Source organism: Procambarus clarkii, chromosome 88, assembly GCF_040958095.1.
Source record: "Procambarus clarkii isolate CNS0578487 chromosome 88, FALCON_Pclarkii_2.0, whole genome shotgun sequence".
In the NCBI taxonomy this organism is placed as follows: domain Eukaryota; kingdom Metazoa; phylum Arthropoda; class Malacostraca; order Decapoda; family Cambaridae; genus Procambarus; species Procambarus clarkii.
The window spans coordinates 2929149-2955670 of NC_091237.1; the positions used below are offsets into that span (position 1 = coordinate 2929149).

The window sequence follows — 26522 nt, forward strand, 5'->3', positions numbered from 1 at the left end:
GTCCCAGGACTATATGCAACTGAAAACTCACACCCCAGAAGTGACTCGAACCCATACTGCCAGGAGCACTGTGCTGGCGTACAGGATCCCTTTACCGTTCGACCAACACGATCGGACAAATGAGGATGGTAGCCGAGGCTATTTCCATCCCCCCGACAGGGGGGATGGAAATAGCCTCGTGAAAAAGGATATCACGTGAAAAAGGATGTGATATCCATATGAGTGCGTAAAAAGCGAAGCTTTGTCAACCTTGGCGGTACAGTGATTAGGGTGTGACGTGGTAGATAAGGGTTGTGTCAGCTTACGCCACATCACTCCTGCCTTATCTCTCACAGTTAATTCTTCTGTCATGTCTCACATAGGCAAACAATTTGTCTTATCCAAGGCATAACTGTGACGTGCTTATCTCTGAAGCTAGAAACAGATATAATGGAATAATCAATGATGACGTCAGAGTCTGTCTCCTATGGATTCCTTCCCATATTGGTGACCGAATGCATGATAGAACTGGTGAGTTGGCCAAGACCTTTGCTCGTAAAGAGGGAATTGATTACCAACTTGGACTGCCTTTGAGCAGCCTGACGACAGTAATATTCCGGGAATATCAACAAAATTTCGGAAACTTGAGGCAAAGTGAAATTCACACCAGTTACTCCATCTATCAACATTCTATTATGCAGGAAGCACCGCACGTCTATGGGTCTTGCAATAAGGTTAGCAGACTTCTAGATGTTACCACTGCTAGGCTTAGGCTTGGCTACAAATTCCTCTGGGAATTTGTAACATCTGGTGATGTAGATTTGACTAAATGTAAACTCTGTCAGCAGAACTATTCGCATACTTTGCGTCATTATATAATGGAAAGTGAAAAAATCGCGGAATTTAGAGATACCACCATCAATAGTGTCCAAGAAATGTGTAAGCAATTCATTCATAATGATGTGCTGCCCGAAATCTTAGCGAAGTATCCAAAATTTGCTTACTGTAAGTAATGCATGCACATGACTAAAGCTCCCGCCCAGTTGGGTGGGTGTGGAGCAAGACTAGTAACTGTGCGACTGATCATAGATGTAAAGTGCGTTGTATAGTGACTGTTGTGAGCCTCTTGCTGAATCACTTGTGACACAAACGATTATTGATGTGTGTATTTGTGTGGGTGATTAAATATGTAAGTGTATGTATATATATGTATACGTATGTATATGTACATGTATGCATGAGTATGTGTACATGTATATATAACATTAATAATTTTGTAACTAGCGTCAAATGATTCTTATTTGCTTAGCTAAACGAACTAGCAGCTCACAAGTTGGATTAGGGGCATGGTTATACCAAAGGAAACAAAGAGTTAGTATAAATGGAGTTAAGTCAATGGGAACCTGTTGTTAGTGGAGTGCCTCAAGGCTCTGTCTTGGAACTTCTGTTATTTATGATAAATATAAATGATTTAGATTCAGGTCTGAGCAGCAATATTTGCAAATTAACCGAGGATCTGAAAACTGGTTTGGATTAAATTTGAAAGTAGCCTGAGAAGTCACTTCATGACGATCTAAGTAGGGTGTTGAAATGTCAAAAGGTTGGCAGATGCAGTTCAGTGCTGATAAATGTAAGGCTAAGTAATGTTTTGATAGCGTTATAAGATACGAGCTAGAGGGTATTGAGATTGTGAAGTCTAATTGCGAAAGGGATCTGGGAGTTATGATTAGTAAGAATTTAAAAACAAAAAATCAATGCATACATTTTTGTAATAAGGCTAATATGATACTGGGAGTTATTTCTCGAAGCATAGGAAATAAAAGTCTTGGTGTTATTTTTCAGCTATATCTTGCTCTTGTTAGGCCTTATTTAAATTATGCAGTTCAGTTTTGGTCGCTATACAACTGAATGGATATAAATTCACTATTAGTCGTTCAGTGTAGGATGACAAAGTTAATCCCACAAATTACAAATCTTCATATGAAGAGAGATTTAAAAACCTAATTTATATTCTCTTGAAAGGCGAAGAGTTAGGGGTGACATGATTGAAGTGTACAAGTGGAAAATGGGTATAACAAGGGAGATATTTATAAGGCATTAAATATATAAGGCAATAATCACATAATAGAACAAGAAATAATGGTTATTAAATAAATTGGATAAGTTTATATTTAGGAAACGTGAACCTAGTGATAAATGACGTAAAAAGGGATTTCGATGTGGATTCAAAATATAACTTATTTACATAAATTCTTAGCAAAGCACAAAAACGTAGTATATCATACAAATTGATTAGATTTAATAATAATGACCCAAAAGGGATAACAATGGATCTGTAGAACTTTATGGATACAAATAAAAAATGGTACAAAAGTATTAAGAATTAAGAAGTATTAAGTCTAGAACAAGAATATCGTCCAATTGGTTAGAAATGGTTATTGGTTAGAAACACAGTCTCCGTGGTGTAGTGGTAAGACACTCGCCTGGCGTTCCGCGAGCGCTATGTCATGGGTTCGTATCCTGGCCGGGGAGGATTTACTGGGCGCAAATCCTTAACTGTAGCCTCTGTTTAACGCAACAGTAAAATGTGTACTTGGATGAAAAAACGATTCTTCGCGGCGGGGATCGTATTCCAGGGACCTGCCCGAAACGCTACGCGTACTAGTGGCTGTACAGGAATGTAACAACTCTTGTATATATCTCAAAAAAAAAAAAATGTTAAAAAGGAGATAAGGAAGGCAAAAATAAACTGTGAAATCCATCCGCATTTTGATGTCAAAATCCTCAACGCCCAAATAAAGGTTTACAATAAATTATAGCTGCTCACACCCTACCTTGCCTTGCTACTACCTTTTACAATCTTCTATGCCTGGTCAATAGGTTAAAGTAGTTTAGAATCTCATTTTCTGTCCGTTGTGTCAACTCAAGAGGATGGACTAAGTTATTCACATAAACATGCATGATGCACAATACAAATATTCGTATGTCTGGCGGCATTGTTGCTTAGATGAGTACTATCAACTTTCTCTTAATAATATATATGATTTATATTTCAGGTCCCTGCCTTAAGCATGGAACAGTCTCAATGGCCTAACCAGGTGAGTGCAAAACATGTTTTAAATGCAGGTCTTTGCAAACTTCTTCTATTCATCAAATCTATTTAATTTTTCATTTATTTCATCAAATCATTTTTCATCTATTTCATCAAATCACCTCATTTTGTGGGGCACACGTGAGGAACACAAATGCGAACAAGCTTGAATGGTCCCCAAGCATATATGCAACTGAAAACTCCACACCCCAGAAGTGTCTCGAACCCGAACCTCCAGGAGCACATTGCAACTGGTGTTCACGGTGCCTTAAAAAAATTGACCATAAATGATCGAACAAAAGACAGTTATAGCCGAGGCAATTACCATCAAAGTGCTTTCAGGGTGGTGGTTCAAATAGCCTCGGCTATCACCGCCTTTTGTACGTTTCTTACACGGCCTCCCTCTTCTCTTAAAACAGTTCGGTCACTAGTTTCATCCACAGTTCGGCCACTAGTTTCATCCACATTATCTCTAGCGGCAACCGAGTGCCGCTAGAATGGCAGCAAGAGGAGGTGCCTCCTCTTGCTGCCATTGAACCCTTCGCTGCTTCCTCGATCTCTCTGGGTCCTTCCCACCGGGAGGCACTCGGAACGGCTCTGGTTGGGACGGCTCTTTCCCTGCCGTCTCCTCTCGAGCTGAGAGTTGCGTCATTATCTCCAGCCGGCGCTCCAACACCTTAGACGTCCTCAATCGGATGTCGAAGTGATTCGCACTTGTTGAAGCTGAACCTTAGTGCACTCCGCCCACATGCTCTGGTCCCTTGTCGCAATAAACTTACTCACTTTATCCTCCTCCATCTCTAATCACTGAGCAACTGCACCAACACCACACTAACTACACTATCACAGTCTCTGCACTACTGGGCTACTTGTTCACTGTGTTCTCTGGCAACACTGTTCACAACCCTGGTAACATTGTATTCGCCTTCTGGCAACACTATTTTCTTATCCTGGCAAGGTCACCAATTTGTTACATGAGTGGCCTACTGGGTTGTGTCGGTACCTGAGATGAGGACCACACAATGACCACTGCTCCGGGTCTTTGCTCCCACACACTTGCATGCCACTGATCGCCCTGGGAGCCCTTCAGTCGAACCACAGGTGGAACCGCCACTTGCGGTCCGGCCTTATACCCACGGAAGAGTGAAGGAAGACTCGGCACTAACCTCAAGTCACCATCACGTCACCATCACGACCAGACATAAGGAGGTAATAGCCGAAGCTATTTGAAGCCGGCACCCGGATGGTAATCTTGGGCATAGCTTATGTCCGGTCGTGATGGTCAAGCGGATTAAGGCGTCCTGTACATACCAGTTGCGTTGCTCCTGGCAGTATGGGTTGGAGTCACTTCTGGGGTGTGAGTTTTCAGTTATATATATATATATATATATATATATATATATATATATATATATATATATATATATATATATATATATATATATATATATATATATATATATATATATTGTACCTAGTAGCCAGAACGCAGTACATGGCCTACTGTGCAAGGCCCAACTAAGCCAAGTTTTCCTGAATGTATATATTTAAAAAAAATATTTTGAAATGATAAAGCTATCCATTTCATTGTGTATGAGTTAATTTTTTTTAAATTTGAGTTAAAACTACCGTAGATATATGACCGAACCTAACCAATCCTACCTAACCTAACCTAACCTATCTTAACCTAACTTAAACTAACACAACTAAGTCAATAATTTATGTTCTTAATATAATATACTAATAATTATTCATATAAACTAATTGGAAACAAATTATTGAAAATAAAGAATATCACTCGGCCTATTAGGCAAATTGGGCATTGCATAGTAGACCGAGAAGTGCGTTCTGGCTACTAGGTACGTCATATATATATATATATATATATATATATATATATATATATATATATATATATATATATATATATATATATATATATATATATATATATATATATATATATATATATATATATATATATATATATATATATATATATATATATATATATATATATATATATATATATATATATATATATATATATATATATATATATATATATATATATATATATATATATATATATATATATATATATATATATATATATATATATATATATATATATATATATATATATATATATATATATATATATATATATATATATATATATATATATATATATATATATATATATATATATATATATATATATATATATATATATATATATATATATATATATATATATATATATATATATATATATATATATATATATATATATATATATATATATATATATATATATATATATATATATATATTCTCCGTGGTGTAGTGGTAAGACACTCGCCTGGCGTTCCGCGAGCGCTATGTCATGGGTTCGTATCCTGGCCGGGGAGGATTTACTGGGCGCAAATCCTTAACTGTAGCCTCTGTTTAACGCAACAGTAAAATGTGTACTTGGATGAAAAAACAATTCTTCGCGGCAGGGGATCGTATTCCAGGGACCATAGGATTAAGGACTTGCCCGAAACGCTACGCGTACTAGTGGCTGTACAAGAATGTAACAACTCTTGTATATATCTCAAAAAAAAAAAAAAAAAAAAAAAAAAAAAAAAAAAAAATATATATATATATATATATATATTTATTTATTTATTTATAATTAGATTAACTGGAGAACGTTGGCCGCTCTCCTCTCACCACCTCTGGCAACTGGGCAAATTCAAAGGGGCACTCGGACCCTCTCATGGTGGTGGGTTGGGGGGAGGCAGCTCCGCTGACGTAGACCTCTCGTCCACCAACTCTGCCACACACGTTCCCACGCTGTCTTCTCCAGGTTGTAGAAAATACTGTACAGGCTTACAGCCTAACCTACTACTAACATGATAATAATAAACACTAATATAATATATGCTTGGCCTATCTAGCCTAGTCATCAAAGGGGTAATGGGAGGGAAATAATGATCTACCCTTAAACATTCCTATCCATCGACGTTCTGTTCTCCGATGGTAGAAGGTATACGGTTCCCAGGACGCTCCTCGGCGTTCCGATTGTGTGTCACAGGTCCTCTGGCGTGGTGGAGAATTGCGTCATCTCCATTCCTATTACCTGGATTCAGATCTTCCACGCTGGTTCAACCAGTGATCACTGAGCACGTCGCTTTCCACACTCACTCCTTCACCAAGACACTTTCTCATGGATCCAGACACGATGCTTCCACTCCGGAACTTCAGTAGATGTGAGCTGGTCAGAGCAGCGCTGCACGTCGTACTGGGGTAGGACCCGCAGGGTGTCAGACTTGCCCACCCAGCGTCGCCACTCACCTCTGCCGCAGACTAACAGCCACAAGTACTCTGCCTTCTTTCGCCCACTAAACTCGGCTTCTTCGTTCTCCGCGGGAGTACACTAGTCCTCTCCGATGATGGTAAACTGCATTAGGCTGCTCAAATCCACTGAGCGAGGTTCCTAAAACCTCCATGCTCGAGAGCTCACTGACACAATTCCGCTCGCGTCGAAGGTCCGTAATTCTCTGCTGGTGCAGTGACCTGCAGGTCGTGAGCCAGGCCTCCCGGTGATGTCACAGCGGGCTCTGATTGGTCAGCACGTCACGTGACCTCGGCCAGCCAATCGCCAGCCTGCTGGCGTCCTCACGTCCTAGCACCAACCCGAAAGAGACGTCGCCATTTTGTATGTATTAGGGGGCGTTAGCCCCCCTCACCTGCAAAACTCAATAATGACAATTTCTCCATAAATTTGTAAGCTATCCAGTAGCCTCCTATATCAAATGATTCCCTTCACCTCAGGAATCCTGCAAGGAAAGAAGATATGACTCTTAACACTGGTTAAGTACTTTACGTTAATCACAAACACTTGTCTCTCTTAGATAACAACATGATGATACTCTACGTTATTCATCAACACTTGTCTCTCTTAACACAAGTCCACTTGTTAACAATAGCTCAAAGTCTCTTAAAATACATCACACTTGACTCCTTCAAGTATTCAGTGAGTAATTCCAACACCTAGACACCTAGGCACTGGGGAGAAATAGGAAAGGACACCTTAACAACAAGTTACAATATTGATGAGCTAGTTACAAAATTCAATATGCGTCGTCACATCATCAATGAGTTCGAGATCGACCAAAAGTACAGTTTCTAAATTAAGGAACTGACATATGTGGAGAGCTAGTGTCATAATTTATATGTTTGTCCTGCACACCGCCACCATACAGTGGGCAGTTGTGAATAAGTTACAATCACTTAGTTACTACCTACAGTTTGCAAACAGAGGATAATTGGCTAAAATTTCTAGTAGCAGATAATTTTAAATGAAATATTTGCACATGTTTGCAACATTCCAGAGATTTTTTTACATTTCATAAAGACAGCAGTCAGTATGAATTGGCCTGTGGATCATTGGGTTGCAATCATACAGGGACAGTTTAAAGGGAAAGCCCAAGAAGTGTTTGCATCTTCTTATGACTATAAATTTGTACAGCAGACCAGCAGATTCCAGCGGCCTAGATTCAAGATTCTAGAAAAAAATCGAGGTTTATATAGGACATACGATCAAAGTATTTCTGATTTTAAAGAGTTAAAATTAATCACTTTGATTGATGGGTAAAATCGCTTTCAATTACAAATTTAGAGACTTTAAGAAACCTCATTGTGACGGAGGAGAGCTTAGGTTGTCTACCAGATAAATTAGCCGCGTTTATAGCTGAACATAAACAGACCACTAACATTATTCCACTAGCAAAGCCAGCAGACGAATATGAGTTACTCACTAAGGTGCCTTTCCGAGCACAGTCTAATACTTATAATTCTATGTCATTATCATATTCCTAAATCTCATGTTTTCCAGACTAGACCAGCTAACCCACTTACTCACATGAATTCTTCTCATGTAATGCCAAAGACTGAGAAAAGTAAGGCAGGGTTGTTACACTCTAATAATGTAGTGTCTAAACTTGCAGTTGGTTCAACTGTTTCGACCACTTGCAGATATTGCAAACATTGCAAGATAAGAGGTCATGAAGTTAATTCATGTGTTATTCTCCACCCTGAGTTGAGACCTACCGGTCTGATATTGAGACAGTGGTTGCAAGAACTAATTATAATGTTGTTCCACTGAAGCCACATTGGATGACTGATTTTTAAGATATACCTGTTTCCAGGGTGAAGAATTGTGTAAGAGAAGTAAATGGAAGCCAGCTGTTATGGTGAGAGGTACTGGTCCTTTCCAGACTCTCATATTAAACAGTGTACTCTCTAATGTTGAGATGAGAGACATTGGTGAATATGTAGTTGTTTAGAGTATTGCAAGTTGAGTATTGTAGTTATTGCAGAGTATTGAATGGCATAAGGAATATTATTGATTTTTCATGATAAATATCAGGCTCAAGTATTATTGATTCGTAACAATACCACACAGATAAACACGTATACACCATCAGTTGACTCCGTCTCAACCTATATCTGTTTCATATGTTGAGAAGGTGAGAACTGGGTTGAAAGTGAGAAGTGAGGATTGACCACTCAGATCAACACAGAAAAGACACTTTAATAGGATAACAAGTACTTGTCGAGGTCGAGGTCGAGGGAGGGGGTAGACGTACCGTGCGCGCTCCGTTAAAATCGTGACATTAACAGGGATTCTTAGGACTACCGCCGTGGATTACTGATTACAGACATAACAAAGTGCATAGTGACCCGCTGGAAAATTGAAAATAGTCATTAACAATAGAACTTTGAGTTAAATAGAGAATAAACGGGAGACCGCGTGTGAGCCAGTGAACGAGGCTTTGTGTACATGCGTGTATTAGGAAAAAAACAAAAAAATAGTGAACGGTGATTCGTGGAACAGTGATGTGGAACGGGTATCACAACAACATATAAGTTGGAAGTGAATATTATAAATATAGAATACTAGAAATATAGAATAGTGGCAAGAGGCGGCATCAGTGGTTATAAATCGGGTAACTGGAAACTGGTGACATCAACCTGGGCCACAAGAGGTCACCTGTACTGACCGGGGACCAGCCTCGCTACCTACGCTAAGTACCTGCCATAAAGTTTGAACAAAATAACATACATAATATTACAAATATACGGTATACATACAATATTATAAATATTAAACATATAAATATATATACATATATATTGTTACAAATATACAATATACATATAATATTATAAATATATAGATATATACAACAAAACAAGGCAATATGGGAGTAAATAAACAAATTTGTGGCCACTGTAACAACTTCTTAAAGACGAAGGTAACGGGAATTAAATGTTATATCTGTAAGACTAGATTCCATTCGGCTTGTACAGGAGTGAGTAACACTACGGCACTGAGAGCTGGCCACTTGTTCTGGGTGTGTAAAAATGACCTGCCAGCTTGGAATATCCTAAAAAACCTTCTAGATAACATGACGCATGATCGGAAAACATCATTCATTGGAAGCCTACCAGCCATCCAGAAGGAGTGGGAAAGGAACAACAATTCTAATATACAAGGGGCGGAGGCTATAGTCAGGGATGAAACTGAGGCTGAAACTCAGGAAGTTGTAAACTCTGACTCAGTAGGCCAGGATGTAGATGACAGTAAACTAGAAAGTGTAACAGACAGCACGGACAGCTCGATAGGTACAGACACTACGACGGTTCCCGATAGAGCAATTCAGAACAGAAGGACAGACTTATGCAAATTTTATGCAAAGGGCATATGCAGACATAGATATGCTGGTAATAAGAAAGGATTAGAAGGCAGTTACCAACATCGCAAAAAATGTTTAAATATGCTTAGGAAAGGTGAGTGTCGATTTGGATCAATATGTAGGTTTTTCCATCCTGACATGTGCCAAACCTCACTGGAGGACAGAAAATGCTATGACCTCAGCTGCCCACACTTTCACGTGAAAGGCACGGAACGCTACATAAAGAGTGGCAAGCAGGATAATGAATTTGGAGGAAACTCTATAAATTTTTTATACCAGACCGGCAGAGAATTCAAAAGGAGCAGCATGGAGAGTGTATGGAACTGGATGCCAGATCCACTTGCATTCCAGAATTACAGATACAATTACCCACCGAAAGGGAACTACAACTACGACAGACAACTGCCCTACAACAATCAGTACTGGTCAGAACAAACTCATTATGTCCACGAATAATGGACTTGCCGAAAGTCTCCCATTCAAACTATCACTAATAGAGTAACCTCATTCATCTTTGCCAACATACAAGGACTGAAAACAAGAACAAACAACAAAGTACAGTTCATAAATGGCTTCCTCACGGAGTCAAATGCAGTATTTGGAGCTTTCACAGAAACCCATGCAAGGGAATTGTTGGACAGTGAGATATGGATTCCAGGATATAACCTATACAGGTGTGATAGGAAAATTAGGTCACATGGAGGAGTGGGTCTGCATATTAGGGAAGACCTTGTATGCTCGGAGCTCCTAAACGTTACAAATGAGGTGGAAGAGGTACTGGGATTAAAAATAGAGAAAATAAATTTAGTGATTATACTAATATACAAACCGCCAGATGCAACGGCTGAGGAATTCACAGAACAGATAAGCAAAATAGAGAATAGCCTTGATAATTTGGAGAACCCGATACCTGATATTATCTTCCTAGGTGACTTCAACTTGCCTAGTCTCAGGTGGAAAATAACAAACAATAATATTATACCAGGAAATCTATCAGGACCTAACCAACCACAGATTAGAGAACTACTTAGATTCTGTGACAAATTTTCACTCAATCAGCAGATATCGGAGCCAACGAGAAATGAAAATATTCTAGATCTGGTCTTTACGAACAATGAAGACATTATCAGAGACATTACGATATCAGATACCACATATTCAGATCACAAGCTCATTGAAGTGCAAACGACCATCAATACTCAGAATAGACCTAAAACGTTGATAAAGCGAGAGGGGCTATTCAGTAAATTCAATTTTAATTATAAAAGGATAGACTGGGAGATAATAAACAGGGAACTTACAAACATTCCATGGGGAACTGTTCTAAGTAATACAAGTCCTACAGAACGAATAGAAAAACTGACTTCAGAAGCGTATCAAGTCTGTCTGAAACATGTTCCTTTGAGGAAAGCCAGAAAGAGATCTAACGTAGAAAGAGAACGCAGACGACACTATAAACGCAGGAAAAAAATAACGGAACTGCTTATGCAGACACAAATTTCCCGTCAAAAAAGGAATAATTTAAATAGGGAGATTGAAGAAATCGAGCGGAAATTGAAACACTCATATGAAACTGAAGAAAGGCAGTTAGAACAGAAAGCCATTCAGGAAATAAAGAAAAATCCAAAATATTTCTTCTCATATGCGAAATCAAAAGCAAAAACCACTGCCAGTATTGGACCTATTCGTACAAGTGAAGGTTCATACACGGAGGATGACAAAGAAATTAGTGAAATCCTAAAAAAGCAGTATGAGGACATGTTTAGCACTCCAATAAACAACATGAAGGTGGAAGATCCAGACAATTTCTTTATGCGGGATATTCAAACCCCTGTAAATATAACTGATATAAACACGAGCACACTAAATTTTGAAAAAGAAATTGAAAACATGCCCATGCACTCGGCCCCAGGTCCAGACTCATGGAATTCAATATTTATAAAGAAATGCAAAGTGCCGGTAGCACAGGCACTCAGTATAGTGTGGAGGAAGAGCTTGGACACGGGGGAGATACCAGATGCACTTAAAGTAGCAGACATAGCCCCTCTACACAAGGGAGGGAGCAAAGCATTGGCAAAAAATTATAGACCAGTTGCACTAACATTGCACATCATAAAAGTATTTGAGAGAGTGATTAGGAGTCAGGTCACCAATTTCATGGAGACCAATGACCTTCACAACCCAGGCCAACATGGATTTCGAGCGGGAAGATCGTGCCTCTCACAGCTACTTGAGCACTACGACAAAGTCACTGAGGCATTAGAAGAGAAACAGAATGCTGATGTGATATACACGGACTTCGCAAAGGCTTTCGATAAATGTGACCATGGCTTGATAGCACACAAAATGAAGTCAATGGGAATAACCGGTAAAGTAGGACGCTGGATACTCAGTTTTCTGTCAAACAGGACTCAGCGAGTAACTGTCAACCATATAAAATCTAGTCCAAGTGCAGTGAAAAGCTCTGTACCTCAGGGTACAGTCCTTGCACCGCTGCTTTTCCTTATTCTCATATCAGATATAGACAAAAATACAAGTCACAGCTTCGTATCATCCTTTGCAGATGACACAAAAATCAGTATGAAAATTACCTCGGCTGAGGACATTGAAAAACTTCAAGCTGATATTAATAAAGTTTTCGACTTGGCATCAGAAAATAACATGATGTTTAACAGTGATAAATTCCAGGTACTCAGGTACGGTAAAAATGAGGACCTTTAACATAATACAGAGTACAAAACACAATCAAATGTACCCATAGTAGGAAAACAGCATGTAAAGGATTTGGGAATAATAATGTCTGACGACCTAACGTTTAAGGAGCATAACCAAGCAAATATTGCGACAGCCAAAAAAATGACAGGATGGATTACGAAAACTTTCAAATCCAGGGATCCCATCACAATGGTTGTACTCATCACGTCACTTGTGTTGTCCCGTCTTGAGTACTGTTCAGTATTCACTTCCCCCTTCAGAGCAGGAGAGATTGCTGAAATAGAGGGAATACAGAGAACATATACGGCACGCATAGATGCAATAAAGCACCTAAATTATTGGGATCGTCTCAAAGCCCTCCAAATGTACTCACTAGAAAGAAGACGAGAGATATCAAATAATATACACCTGGAAGATACTGGAGGGCCAAGTACCAAATCTACACAGTAAAATAACAACGTACTGGAGAAAACGATATGGAAGAAAATGTAGAATAGAACCAGTAAAGAGCAGAGGTGCCATAGGCACAATCAGAGAACACTGTATAAACATCAGAGGTCCGCGGTTGTTCAACGTCCTCCCAGCAAGCATCAGAAATATTGCCGGAACAACCTTGGACATTTTCAAGAGGAAACTAGATTTATTCCTCCAAGGAGTGCCGGACCAACCGGGCTGTGGTGGGTATGTGGGCCTGCGGGCCGCTCCAAGCAACAGCCTGGTGGACCAAACTCTCACAAGTCAAGCCTGGCCTCGGGCCGGGCTTGGGGAGTAGAAGAACTCCTAGAACCCCATCAACCAGGTAACAACCAGGTACTTACGGGAAGGCTGGCCCTCACCATTCACTCAAGGACATTCATGCAAGCAGCCTCGTAGGTGGCCCGAGAGCCGGTCTCGCTCGTGAACGACGCGAGAGCTCAATAATATTACAGAATTTCCCGACACCAACATACTTGATACTGCACAGTACTCGAAGTAGGCATGCTGTACCTGTACACCGGCCAAAAGTGGTACCTTATGTACACACACTTGACACTGCAGGGTACTCGCAGGGGGCGTGCTGTGTCTACACTGACCACTGGTGGTACTTTATGTAGAAACACTTGACCTGTTTCAAGATTAACAACATGCCCCCCCCCCCCTGCAATAATTGCAGGGGGCATTAACAACATGAATGCTGTGTTTCTACACTGACCCCAGGTGGTACCTTATATACACACACTTGCCGGTATAAGAAAATGACGCCCTAAAATCGCACTGGGCATGTGAGGTAAGGGCGGGGCAGGTGGTGATGTCACGCAGTAGAGTGAGGGCGGGGCAGGTGGTGATGTCTCGTAGTAGAGTGAGGGCGGGGCAGGTGGTGATGTCACGTAGTAGAGTGAGGGCGGGGCAGGTGGTGATGTCACGTAGTAGAGTGAGGGCGGGGCAGGTGGTGATGTCTCGTAGTAGAGTGAGGGCGGGGCAGGTGGTGATGTCACGTAGTAGAGTGAGGGCGGGGCAGGTGGTGATGTCTCGTAGTAAAGTGAGGGCGGGGCAGGTGGTGATGTCACGTAGTAGAGTGAGGGCGGGGCAGGTGGTGATGTCACGTAGTAGAGTGAGGGCGGGGCAGGTGGTGATGTCTCGTAGTAGAGTGAGGGCGGGGCAGGTGGTGATGTCACGTAGTAGAGTGAGGGCGGGGCAGGTGGTGATGTCTCGTAGTAGAGTGAGGGTGGGGCAGGTGGTGATGTCACGTAGTAGAGTGAGGGCGGGGCAGGTGGTGATGTCACGTAGTAGAGTGAGGGCGCGGCAGGTGGTGATGTCACGTAGTAGAGTGAGGGCGGGGCAGGTGGTGATGTCACGTAGTAGAGTGAGGGCGGGGCAGGTGGTGATGTCACGTAGTAGAGTGAGGGCGGGGCAGGTGGTGACGTCACGTAGTAGAGTGAGGGCGGGGAAGGTGGTGATGTCACGTAGTAGAGTGAGGGCGGGGCAGGTGGTGATGTCACGTAGTAGAGTGAGGGCGGGGCAGGTGGTGACGTCACGTAGTAGAGTGAGGGCGGGGCAGGTGGTGACGTCACGTAGTAGAGTGAGGGCGGGGCAGGTGGTGACGTCACGTAGTAGAGTGAGGGCGGGGAAGGTGGTGACGTCACGTAGTAGAGTGAGGGCGGGGCAGGTGGTGACGTCACGTAGTAGAGTGAGGGCGGGGCAGGTGGTGACGTCACGTAGTAGAGTGAGGGCGGGGCAGGTGGTGACGTCACGTAGTAGAGTGAGGGCAGGTGGTGACGTCACGTAGTAGAGTGAGGGCGGGGCAGGTGGTGACGTCACGTAGTAGAGTGAGGGCGGGGCAGGTGGTGATGTCACGTAGTAGAGTGAGGGCGGGGCAGGTGGTGATGTCACGTAGTAGAGTGAGGGCGGGGCAGGTGGTGATGTCACGTAGTAGAGTGAAGGCGGAGCAGGTGGTGACGTCACGTAGTAGAGTGAGGGCGGGGCAGGTGGTGATGTCACGTAGTAGAGTGAGGGCGGGGCAGGTGGTGATGTCACGTAGTAGAGTGAGGGCGGGGCAGGTGGTGATGTCACGTAGTAGAGTGAAGGCGGGGCAGGTGGTGATGTCACGTAGTAGAGTGAAGGCGGAGCAGGTGGTGACGTCACGTAGTAGAGTGAGGGCGGGGCAGGTGGTGATGTCACGTAGTAGAGTGAGGGCGGGGCAGGTGGTGATGTCACGTAGTAGAGTGAGGGCGGGGCAGGTGGTGATGTCACGTAGTAGAGTGAAGGTGGGGCAGGTGGTGATGTCACGTAGTAGAGTGAAGGCGGAGCAGGTGGTGATGTCACGTAGTAGAGTGAAGGCGGGGCAGGTGGTGACGTCACGTAGTAGAGTGAAGGCGGAGCAGGTGGTGATGTCACGTAGTAGAGTGAAGGCGGAGCAGGTGGTGATGTCACGTAGTAGAGTGAAGGCGGAGCAGGTAGCGGATGACGGCTTCACGCGCTCTTTGGGACTTTGAATGGTGGCGCTGAGACAGCTTAGCCATATTACACAACGAAGGCGACTGTGGTGACGTCACACAGAGTACTTATGGTGAAGTCACACACAGTACTTGTGATGAAGTCACACACAGTACTTATAGTTAAGTCACACAGAGTACTTATGGTGAAGTCACACAGAGTACTTGTGATGAAGTCACACAGAGTACTTGTGATGAAGTCACATAGAGTACTTGTGATGAAGTCACACAGAGTACTTGTGATGAAGTCACATAGAGTACTTGTGATGAAGTCATACAGAGAACTTGTGGTGATGTCACACAGATTACTCAGGCGGCGGCACTATCCTTAGATCGCTCTAGGTCACTGAGTCACTCACAGATCTCGACTCACTTTGTCACAAAATGTTCCTGATACCAGTCTGTCTCGCTTTGGTGATTGGTGTATAAGTTTCAGGCAAATCGGCTGATAAAAAAAATGAAAAAAATAGCTCCTTTCAAACTGCTTGACAAGTCACAAAGAACACGTCTTTGTTAAACTCGTGTACTTGATAAACTCCATGTGTCTGGTAACAGCTTCTCTTACTCCTTTTTGGCCTATTATCCCACTTTACGCCAGTTTACTCTGTGGCAAGCACTATATAAAAATAAATAACCAAAGTACAGACAACAGTAATAAGTAATTGTTTATAGGCTTATGACTTATATGTATATATATAAATATATATATATATATATATATATATATATATATATATATATATATATATATATATATATATATATATATATATATATATATATATACAACTTTAGAACACTTTCCCACCAGGAGACTCGAACCCTAGCCAGCACACAAGCCTTCCAGCAATTGGTATAACAGGTACGCCTTTAACCCACTGCACCACGCTCAGACCCTTAAAAGAGATGGTAATTTCGGAGTATTTATACACACCAAAGACCAACATCTCCCAAGGGAAAAGTGTGGGAAAGTGTTCTAAAGTTGTATAACTTCACTCTCGTGTTTAGGAGAGTTGTGCATCAAATATATATATATATATATATATATATATATATATATATATATATATATATATATATATATATATATATATATATATATATATATATATATATATATTTATAATATATATATATACTTTGTGAGGTACCACCTCTGGTGCCAATGTGGGGACCCATAGCCTCAGAGAAGAAAATAAAAAGTATTCAGAGGAGACCTTGTGGTTTCTCACTGAACACCAATATTATCTTCTCCTACCACCCCCATTCTTTTGTATGTACACATATATATTTTCTTTATTTGAACTTTGTTACTAAAAAGGAGTTACATATTGGTTACAAAGATGGTTACCATAGGTTGTCGAGTTCCTCCAGCTCCTCAGATGGCGGGCAGGATGCAGTGCGCATTTCCCCTCTGTATCGCCACACTGAAGCGCTGGGAAAGAAAGCTTGCAGCTCTTGGGTCCCTTGTGGTTTCAATGAGCCTAGAACCCAGTTCCTTCAAAAAACTGGTAGCACTTTTACCCCAGGCACCGAGTGTCTCAGAAGCAATGGGGACAAAATTGTAGTGGTGATCCAGTTCTCTATACTTACGGGATTTGGCTGCTTCCCTGTGGGTGGCAGCGCCACCTGGTTGTGCAACACTGAGGTTAGTGTAGGTGTTAGCCAGGGTTGATACGCACGTGTAGTCCCATACCAACTGCTTGCCATTCTTCCAGAGGTTCACTGTGATACCATCCGGGCGACCAATAAGAGCATCAGAGTTACGGGGCGTTAGGTAACGGGGCTCTCTTTCAGCTGGGCGTCCAGCTGTGGTGAGGCTCCTCTTGATGATGTCGTATATATATATATATATATATATATATATATATATATATATATATATATATATATATATATATATATATATATATATATGCGAACAAGCCTGAATATATATATATATATATATATTCATATATATATATATATATATATATATTGGTGTATACTGGCAGCAGGTTTTCTTTCAAACATGTTTCATTGAATATGACCGCATATTCTGTATTTATTATTTTCTGGTTTAGGGCTTCTATCCCTCTAACTATTTTCTTAGCATCAGGGCTTAATTGAAATAGGAGTTCTCCAAAACTCATTTTCGTACTTTTAAGGTGAAGAAAAGAAGTGATTTACTATAGAGTGTATTACACTTATTTGTATAATTTGCACGACGTTTCGAACCTCCATGGTTCATTCTCAAGTGAACAGATCTTACAATACTAGTTGATTTTATACCCGCATTAGGTCAGGTGATAATACAATGAAGGTGAAAACATGGGGGGATACATAAGGGATAAACATAGGGGCTGCAGAAGGCTTATTGGCCCATACGAGGCATCTCCTATCTAAACACAAAGATTAATCCAGTGTAATTGGCCTGTTATGTTGGACATTGTCTTCTGTGTTGGCATCGATATGTTCTTGTCTTGTCCTTACTCTCATGGTGGGTAGAGTAAATAGTTCCGTGATTTGGGTGTTCATGGTAGGTCGCTCTATTCTTATGTGAATTGCCTCAAGAATTTGTAATCTTCTTGAATCTTGGGTTTTGTCTATTATGCAAGTATTCTTGTTCAACATTTCTCTTGTTAGAGTAATGTCATGGGCTTGTCTCATGTGATTCCTAGAGGCACCAGATTGAAGATGGCATGTCAAACGCCTCGTCAGCTTGGTCGACGTCATACCTATGTACTTACATTGAAGGTTACATCCTTCGTGGGGGCAAGTGTACATGTATACAACGCTTGACTGCTGTAGAGGGTTCTCCGTCGGCTTCGGGCTGTTTTTGATAAGGAGTTCGGAAGTCTTCTTGGTTTTGTAGAATATTATCAGGTTTATGTTTTGGTTAGGAGTAGTGCTTTTTACTCCTTTACGGATTATTTCTTTCATTATTCTTTCCTCTTTTATATGTTCACTGTGCATGGTTGATTTGTAATATAATTTTATTGGGGGTGTTGTGGTTTCTGTTCTAGGTTCTGAATTATACCAACGGTCCAAGTGTCTTCTTATAGCAGCGTTTATTTCCGCGTTGCTATATCCGTTGTTCACCAATACCTGAGTTACTCTTTCAAACTCTCTACTCACGTTGCTCCATTCAGAGCAGTGGGTAAGCGCTCGACGAATATAAGCATTGAGAACACTGGCTTTGTATCTTTGGGGGCACTCACTTCTACCGTTCAGGCATAATCCTATGTTGGTGGGCTTGGTATATACATTGGTACTTAAAGAGGTTCCTGTTTTTGTTATTAGTACATCCAAGAATGGCAGACTGTTATTTTCACTATTTTCATGTGTAAATCGGAGTACTGACTCTCTCTCTAGGTGTCTTTTTAGGTCAATTAGTTCATCTGAGTCTTTTACTATTACGAATATGTCATCTACACTTGGACCGTTGGTATAATTCAGAACCTGAAGTTTTCTCTTTCAGCCCCTCAGTGTCGCGATCCAGAGGGGGAATGCTCGCTGCATCCTCGGTTCCTGCCCGGCGTCGGAGGAGCTCGAGGAAATCTACAGCCTCTATGAAGCGAACTTTTTTTTGTGTCCTCTTAATGTTAATTTTTTGTATAAAATCAGATATGTAACTGTATAACCTTGTGTAATAAAGTGTACACTATAAAAAAGGGGGTGGTAGGAGAAGCGAACACTCATACGTATTCAGAATTAAATGACACGTTCTTCCCTGAATGCTCTGTGTTCCCTTCTCTGAGGCTGTGGGTCACTATAATTGCACCTGAGGTGGTACCCCCCTATATATATATATATATATATATATATATATATATATATATATATATATATATATATATATATATATATATATATATATATATATATATATATTAATATATATATATATATATATATATATATATATATATATATATATATATATATATTAATATATATATATATATATATATATATATATATATATATATATTAATATATATATATATATATATATATATATATATATATATATATATATATATATATATATATATATATATATATATATATATATATATGTCGTACCTAGTAGCCCGAACGCACTTCTCAGCCTACTATGCAAGGCCCAATTTGCCTAATAAGCCAAGTTTTCTTGAATTAATTGTTTTTCGACTACCTAACCTACCTAACCTAACCTAACCTAACTTTTTTGGCTACCTAACCAAACCTAACCTATAAAGATAGGTTAGGTTAGGTTAGGTTAGGTAGGGTTGGTTAGGTTCGGTCATATATCTACGTTAATTTTAACTCCAATAAAAAAAATTGACCTCATACATAATGAAATGGGTAGCTTTATCATTTCTGGAAAACTTGGCTTATTAGGCAAATCGGGCCTTGCATAGTAGGCCGAGAAGTGCATTCTGGCTACTAGGTACGACATATATATATATATATATATATATATATGTATATATATATATATATATATATATATATATATATATATATTATTAAATATGACCGAAAAAGTAAGATTAATAATTCTAACACGAATTTTCTCAATCTTTCGTACATTACGCTTCACTGTTGGAGGTAAATCAAAAATCACTTCTCCAAAATTCATTTTTATTTCTAGTCTGACGCGACACGGGCGCGTTTCGTAAAACTTATTACATTTTCAAAGACTTCACAAATACACAACTGATTAGAACTTACGTATCTCTGCTATTATATCTACATTTGAGTGAGGTGGGAGGGATGACGTGGCATATAGTGATGTGGCATTAACACAAGACAGAACATGAGGGGATATTAATAGGGTATTAAAAGTATCAACACAAGACAGAACAGAAACAATGGGTATTGAATAGAAGTGTTTGTAGAAAGCCTATTGGTCCATATTTCTTGATGCTTCTATATTGGAGCGGAGTCTTGAGGTGGGTAGAATATAGTTGTGCAATAATTGGCTGTTGATTGCTGGTGTTGACTTCTTGATGTGTAGTGCCTCGCAAACGTCAAGCCGCCTGCTATCGCTGTATCTATCGATGATTTCTGTGTTGTTTACTAGGATTTCTCTGGCGATGGTTTGGTTATGGGAAGAGATTATATGTTCCTTAATGGAGCCCTGTTGCTTATGCATCGTTAAACGCCTAGAAAGAGATGTTGTTGTCTTGCCTATATACTGGGTTTTTTGGAGCTTACAGTCCCCAAGTGGGCATTTGAATATATATATATATATATATATATATATATATATATATATATATATATATATATATATTATATATATATATATATATATATATAGAAGTGACTCGCGAAGTGAATATATATATCTATATATATATATATATAGAAGTGACTCGCCTAGAAAGAGATGTTGTTGTCTTGCCTATATACTGGGTTTTTTGGAGCTTACAGTCCCCAAGTGGGCATTTGAATATATATATATATATATATATATATATATATATATGCGAACAAGCCTGAATGGTCCCCAGGACTATTGCAACTTCCTTATGTCCGGTCGAGATGGTCAAGTGGATTAAGGCATCCTGTACATACCAGTTGCGTTGCTCCTGGCAGTATGGGTTCGAGTCACTTCTGGGGTGTGAGTTTTCAGTTATATATATATATATATATATATATATATATATATATATATATATATATATATATATATATATATATATATATATATATATATATATATATATAACTGATATATATATATGCGAACAAGCCTGAATGGTCCCCAGGACAATATGCAACTGAAAACTCACACCCCAGAAGTGACTCGAACCCATACTCCCAGGAGCAACGCAACTGGTATGTACAAGACGCCTTAATCCACTTGACCATCACGACCGGACAAAATGAGGTGATAGCTGAGGCTATTTGAACCACCCCACCGCCGGCACTCGGATAGTAATCTTGGGCATAGCATTTTACCAAATCACCTCATTCTTTGGGGCACACGTGAGGAACACAAATGCGAACAAGCCTGAATGGTCCCCAGGACAATATGCAACTGAAAACTCACACCCCAGAATTGACTCGAACCCATACTCCCAGGAGCAACGCAACTGGTATGTACAAGACGCCTTAATCCACTTGACCATCACGACCGGACAAAATAAGGTGATAGCCGAGGCTATTTGAACCACCCCACCGCCGGCACTCGGATAGTAATCTTGGGCATAGCATTTTACCAAATCACCTCAATCTTTGGGGCACACGTGAGGAACACAAATGCGAACAAGCCTGAATGGTCCCCAGGACAATATGCAACTGAAAACTCACACCCCAGAAGTGACTCGAACCCAGTGATTTGGTAAAATGCTATGCCCAAGATTACTATCCGAGTGCCGGCAGTGGGGTGGTTCAAATAGCCTCGGCTATCACCTCATTTTGTCCGGTCGTGATGGTCAAGTTGATTATGGCGTCTTGTACATACCAGTTGCATTGCTCCTGGTAGTATGGGTTCGAGTCACTTCTATATATATATAGAAGTGACCCCAACAATATATATATATATATATATTTATATATATATATATATATATATATATATATATATATATATATATATATATATATATATTGTTGGGGTTTACACTTATCTTACTCTTATTCTTACTCTGGGTGAGCAACAGATATGTTCAAGGTCACTCACCGTAGCCCTGCGGGTCTTCACTCTATCCTCACGGCGCCACTGCACGCCAGGAGAGTATCCCAGTCAATCCCAACCGGCGTCTGATTGAGAAGGAGTGGGAACACAACTCGTTCACTTAACTGTTATGTGCCCGCCCCAACAATAGGGCTTTACTATTAACCACAAGGTCGCCAACTGGTGTTTTCGGTGTCCAGTAATACGTCAGTGGACTGGTTGAATTGTGGTATCCTTGGCAAGGTCACACTCAATAGATCAGGATATCAGACAGGTACTTACTTGTATCACTCTTTGCTTTCCAGTATAATATAGCCACAAGATAAATGGAGGGGATGATATAAACACAAAAGTATTTTGCATTTTACTTAAAATTCATAAAAGATGTCACAAGGTCATATCAATAAATAAATCAGCTGATCCAGGTGGGAGTCGGTCGTTCCCACGTATATTACGCACTCGCTACGGTTACAACACTCCCCCTCTCGTCAATGTCACAATCAGCTGGGCGCCCCCCTTCCGCGCGAAAGTTTATTGCTTGTTTCTCTAGCGGCACGCGCGCTGTTTCTTTAAGTTCTCAAAGATCACCAGGAGTTCGCACACTCGATATTTGCAACAATAGCACGCATTACTTCGCTACACTGTACTTGGGCTCAAACAATCGTTTCTATAATAAATGCAACAATAATTCACTGTAATAATATTTCACACTGCCCTTCATTCAATGGTAACTTATGGAGTATTTAACACTGGAGTTCTTAGTATTTCCTTTCGTGGGCGATAACACAATAAATCACTGCACTCACAAATGACTATTCAATGCACGAACATAGACATTTATAATATGGATAAATCTGACATCAATAAATGGTAAATAAATAGTTACTGGGCACATAGCCTAACTTCCAAATACTGGCATAATATTATATATAATTTCTCACTATATGTTCACGTTAAAGTCTCATGCAAGATATACAAAACACAGTAAATTCATCACTTAATCCGGGTGCCTGTACACACCATAATAATATATATAAGTATCGTGAGTACTCTTGATAGTACTATTCTGCACACTGGTGCCTTACTGTGACATAGGTGAGACTTGCTCACGACATACAAAATCCTCAGGCTAGATAATATAGCTGAATAATATAGCTGACTAAAGGGGAATTGGGAGGGAAACTAGAACCACCTACTTCCACCTATCCTCCGATGAGAGTTGAGTTGTAGCTCCTGGTCCTGGCTCCTGCCTCGTGTCGGGAACGCCCCCACACACACGTTGTCGTGTCCTCCAGGAACCCACTCGCTGTCCCACCGTTAGCGCGTCGTCTCCGTGCCTTCTTCCCAGCAGGTCCGTGCTCCTCCTCGACTTCTTGTAGGGTTGGAGTCGGTCTCCTGGCCGTCGACTTCTCCCAGCTACGGCTGCCCGCCTACTTCTCGGATGCAGTCGTCCGGATTCCCAACTAGTCCTCTTCTTCCTCTGCTACCCAGTGGCTCTGGTCAGCCACTACGCCGTCACGAATGGGTGAACTGCCTCAGACGTCGCCTACGTCACTGCACAGACTTCACTTCTTCTTGCACAGTACCTGTCCTGGAGCACTTGTTGCTCAATAACCGTCGATTCCCTCTCTGGTTCAACACATGAACTAAGGAAGACCTCACAGAGTACTGGCAAACTTCAGGTGACGCGTAAAATCCACGGGAGCGGGAAACAACTGTCAAACTGACAGGACCAATCGTCGCACCTCCAACCTCCTTGACGTGTCGTGTCTGACTGATGGCGCCAACGCGGCGCGCTGCCCGGACCCCCCTTCCTTCGTGACGTCACATTCGCCACGGGAGGTTTTCATTGGCTCCCTGTGCCACATTGCTGTCGGTGACCAATCCGGTGTCACTGACGTCACACAGTTTTGGCGGGGAAACAGGAGAGCCAGCGCCATCTTGGCTTTCTAAAGGGCCTAAACCACAGGCCAAAATATTATTGTTTCACAAATTTCTCGGCTCTCCGAGCACACTCCACTCTCCCACATATATCAAATTGATGCCTGCGACGTAGAGAACGCTTGGGTAAAGTGGACATAACTCTTACTGCAGGCGTGGGAGAAATATAAGGGGGGGGGGGAACACCGTCACATACCCCTCCCCTTAAAATAAGAGTCATGTCTGGTTAGTGTATACGGGACAGGGCATCCGCTACTACGTTGTCCTTCCCCTTGATGTGCTTGATTTCCAGCCGGTACTCTTGAAGTAACAACGCCCACCTCGTCAGACGTTGGTTGGAGTTCTTCATTTTGTATAAAAAGGTGAGAGGGTTGTGATCTGTGTACACCAGAACAGGTCTCGCCCCTCCTCCCACGTACACATCAAAGTGCTTCAGGGCCATAACTAGCGCCAATGCCTCTTTCTCAACGGTGCTATAGGCCCGCTGGTATTTCACAAACTTCTTCGAGTAGAACGCTACTGGCCTATGTACTTCACTTCTTTCTTGAGCTAACATGGCCCCTATTCCAACGTCGCTGGCGTCTACGTACAGGATGAATCCGGCCGAAAAATCTGGAGATATTAATACCGGGGCCTCCGTCAACAATTTCTTGGTCTTTTCAAAAGACTCTTGGCAGGCCTCTCCCCATCTCCATCGTACATTCTTGGAGAGTAGCTCGGTTAAGGGATGCGCTACCGTGGAGAAATTCCTGCAGAACCCACGATAGTACCCTATCATCCCGAGGTACCTTAGCAACTCCTTGCGCGTCCTGGGCACGGGGTATTCCTTGATGGCTGATACTTTGTGATCAACAGGGGTGACTTCACCTTGGTAACCAAGGTGAAGTCAAAACCAAGGTACTCTAAGTGAGCTTTCCCAAACTCGCTCTTGGCCAAATTTACGGTCAAGTTAGCCTCCTCTAGCCTTCTGAACAATTCCCTGAGTCTCTCCAGATGCGTCTTCCAATCGTCGGCGTACACGACGATGTCATCGATGTAAACTGTGCAGCCTGCGGCACCCTTTAACAGCTCATTCATCATACGCTGGAAGCAGCTGCCGCTGTTTTTCATACCAAAGGGCAACACCTTGTACTGGTACAGCCCGTCAGGAGTTGCGAAAGCTGATATCTTCCTGGCCTCAGGAGTCAAAGAGATCTGGTAGTACCCCTTGAGTAGATCGACCTTGGATACGTACCTTGCACTGCCTACCTGGTCAATGCAATCGCTCACTCTTGGCATGGGGTGAGAATCTGCCACTGTGATGGAGTTCACCCTCCTGTAATCTGTACAAAAGCGGTAGGTTCCGTCGCTTTTACTCACCAACAAGCATGGGGAACTCCACTCACTTTTACTGGGCTCCGCAAGGTCGTTCTCAAGGAGATACTCCACCTCCTTTCTCATCAGCTCTCGCTTCTCCGGGCTCACCCTATACGCGCTCTGCTTGACGGGCCTGGCGTCCCTCACCTCTACCTTGTGCGTCACACTCTTGTGTCGTCGGGGCACGTCGGTAAAGAGGGAGGCATACTCCCTCAGTAGGCTCGTCAGGTCCGCGCTCTGTTGCCCTTCCAGATGTAGTAGCTTGTCCTTGATCTTCGCCAGACTCTCAGTGTTGGTGAGACGGGTGCCATCCGCCCTGGACCACTTTCCTTCCACCTCCGGGAGTTCTTGGTCCACCTGCACACACAGAAATGTCTTCTGCTGGGGATCTCGGGACACCGTTCCGTCCTGCCTGGCGGCTCCTCCTTCCACAGGGAAGAAAGGTTTCAGGCTGTCCACGTGACACACCTGTTTCTTGCGGGGTCTATCCGGCTTCCCAATTTCATATGACACAGGACCCAACCGCCGTAGCACCTGGTATGGTCCCTCGAACCGCAACTCGGTCACCCTACCTTTACCTGGCAGCAAAACCATCACCTGGGACCCGACCCGGAAATCCCTCTGCATAGCTCTCTTGTCGTACCACTCCGACATCTTACGCTGCGCCTCCTTCAGGTGTTTCCCAGCTAGTTCCTTCGCTAGAGTGAGACGTTCTTTGAACTTCTGGACATATTCATTCACCGTTCCCACGGTCGCTCCCGGTGTCCATTGTTCCCTCAGCATGGACAGAGGACTTCGCACCTCGTGTCCATACACTAGCTGGAAAGGTGAGAATCCTAATGATTCTACCACCGCGTTACGTATGGCAAATAATGCGGGGTATACAGCCTCATCCCACTCAGCCCCTTGTTCTGCGCAGAATACTCTCAGAACGGTCTTCAAGGTGGAATGAAATCTTTCGATCGCCCCCTGCGACTGAGGTCGGTAGGGCGACGACCGAATCTGAGTCACTCCCCATCCTGTCACCGTCTGTCGGAACCACTTAGACTGAAATATACTTCCGC

General features: G+C 41.8%; 1 long non-coding RNA gene across 1 annotated transcript in view; it reads left to right on the forward strand.

The window, feature by feature from the left end:
* LOC138358973 (uncharacterized) overlaps positions 1–26522 on the forward strand; it is a 54457-nt gene that overhangs the window by 6101 nt on the left and 21834 nt on the right. The window contains exon 2 of the long non-coding RNA XR_011225674.1: positions 3036–3077. This is a non-coding gene — a long non-coding RNA (uncharacterized lncRNA). The remainder of the gene's footprint in view (positions 1–3035; positions 3078–26522) is intronic.